The following is a 2,244-nucleotide window of genomic DNA, read 5'->3' as shown; positions in this document are numbered from 1 at the left end:
TTACTCTTCCAAAGTTGTCAGAATGGCCCTGGCTGGTGTTTCTCAGTGGTTAGAGCAACAGCCTGTGAACTGAAGGGTTATGGATTCAACTCCTGGTCAAGGGCACCTACCTCAGTTGCAGATTCACTCCCTGTCCCTGGCTGGGGAGCATGTGGGAGGCAACCAGTCGATGTGTCTCTCACATCTTTCCCTCTCTCTCCCTCCCTCTTTTCTCTGCTTTCTCCCTCCCTCCCTTCTATCTACTCTCTCTGAAAAGCAATGGAAAAAAATATCACCAAGGTGTGGACTGAAAAAAAAAAAGAACACCAGAAATGGTTCCAAAAAAGATATATCTTCTGCTCTGCAGGTGTGGTCCATTTGGTTAAGCATCATCCTATGCACAAGGTTGCTGGTTTGATTTCTGGGTCAGGATACATGGCCAGCCCACTAGGGGGAGTGCAAGAGGCAGCTGATGGATATTTCTCTCATTGATGTTTCTCTCTCCCTCTCTCTTCCTCTCTTTGAAATCAATAAAAACATATTTGGGGGGGAAAAAAGATATCTTCCAATTTAAGAAATCTCTTTAAAAGATATTTGACCATTTAGCATAGCCGGTGTGGTTCAGTGGTTGAGTGTCAACCTACGGACCAGGAAAGCAGGGCTCAGTTCCCAGTCAGGGCACATGCCAGGGTTTTGGGCTCGATCCCTGGTGGGGAGTGTGCAGGAGGCAGCTGATCAATGATTCTCTCTCATCATTGATGTTTCTATCTCTCTTTGCCTCTAGCTTCCTCTCGGAAATCAATAAAAATATTTTTAGAAAAAAGATAATTGATCATTTTTAAAACGAAAATAATAACAATGCATGTGGAACTTATAACATATATAGAAATAAAATGTTTGACAACAATAATAGCAAGGATGAGAAGGGGACATGAAAATGTACTATTATAGGACAGAACCTAGACACAGAACCTACACAGAACCTAGATACAGAAGAACTTCGCTGGAGAGAACATGGCAAAAGATCCTGGACAGAACCTACACACAGAACCTAGAGACAGAACCTAGAGACATAACATGGCAAAAGATCCTGGACAGAAACTGGCAACAGAACCTAGAGACAGAGCCTAGCGAGAGAACCTGGCTGAAGAACCTAGAGACAGAACCTGGCTACAGAACCTAGATAGAACATGGCAAGAGAACCTGACTAGAACCTGGTGACCAAACCTGGCTGGAGAACCTGGACACAGAACCTGACGACCGAATCTGGCTGGAGAACCTAGCGAGGGAACATGGCTACAGAACCTGGCTGGAGAAACTGGAGAACCTGGCTGAAGAACCTAGCAAGAGAACATGGACTCAGAACCTGGCTGGAGATCCTAACCAGAACTTCGCTGGAGATCCTGACCAGAGCTTGGCTAGAGATCCTGCCTAGGCTGCTGATCAACTGAATGCTGTCTCTGTGTCATTCCTTCTTCGCCGACTCCGTCCACACCTATGGGGAACCCCTGGACCTGCTGGGGTTGGACCCCAGCAGTTTAGGAAATTTGGATGGGAAAGATACAGAAAGACAAGGAATATGTGAGCACTTTCTATGCATCAGACTCAGAGTTAGACTCCTAATGCCAAGAGACGCTGAGGAACTGGCCCAGGGCCACAGCGAGTGAGCAAGTGGCCGAGGGAGACTTGAAACTGTCTCCAGTTGCCAAGTGGGTGCACTTTCCAACACACCCCATTGCAATCCAGGAAATGGGTCCTACCCAGGGGTAAAATATCTGCCTTTCATATCACAGCTCTTAACTCATAAAGAGGACCAACAAGGAAAATTCAGGCACTGAGGGAGGTGGGGGTGTGGGGGTTAGGGGGGCTTTTGAACTTTTAGGGCTTCCACACCCAAAATAATAACGTGTCTTACCTCAAGTCACCTCACATTGGCAAATTTCTTTTGTTCCATTTATTTTAATGTCATAAGTGTTATACAAACTTGAATATTTTGCCCCTCACACCCATTTTTGTTGCTGGAGGCAAATCTCTCAGGTTTATTTCTTACCTTTCTATTAAAAAGTATTGCAGTCTAACACTGCCATTAGAAAAAAAAATGTACTGTTATAAAGTTTGTACAATATACATGAAGTTGTGTAATATTAAGTAATGGTAGACTGTGACACCACAATAAGTAAAATTGTTTTATTCTCTACGGAATTATCAGTAAATGTACATTTTTTTCCTGTGCTATTTCAGGCTTCAATGCCTTTATATGCTGTC

At 44.2% G+C, this 2,244-nt stretch overlaps 1 protein-coding gene across 2 annotated transcripts in view; it reads right to left on the bottom strand.

Moving 5' to 3' along the window:
- The window catches only part of ERICH2 (glutamate rich 2), a 13,386-nt gene that overhangs the window by 6,975 nt on the left and 4,167 nt on the right, over positions 1 to 2,244 (bottom strand). The window lies entirely within an intron of this gene.

This window comes from Myotis davidii, unplaced genomic scaffold, assembly GCF_000327345.1.
Source record: "Myotis davidii unplaced genomic scaffold, ASM32734v1 scaffold59, whole genome shotgun sequence".
Lineage (NCBI taxonomy): Eukaryota > Metazoa > Chordata > Mammalia > Chiroptera > Vespertilionidae > Myotis > Myotis davidii.
The sequence above is the reverse complement of the archived record's forward strand: the minus strand, read 5'-3'. Positions and strand labels throughout refer to the sequence as shown.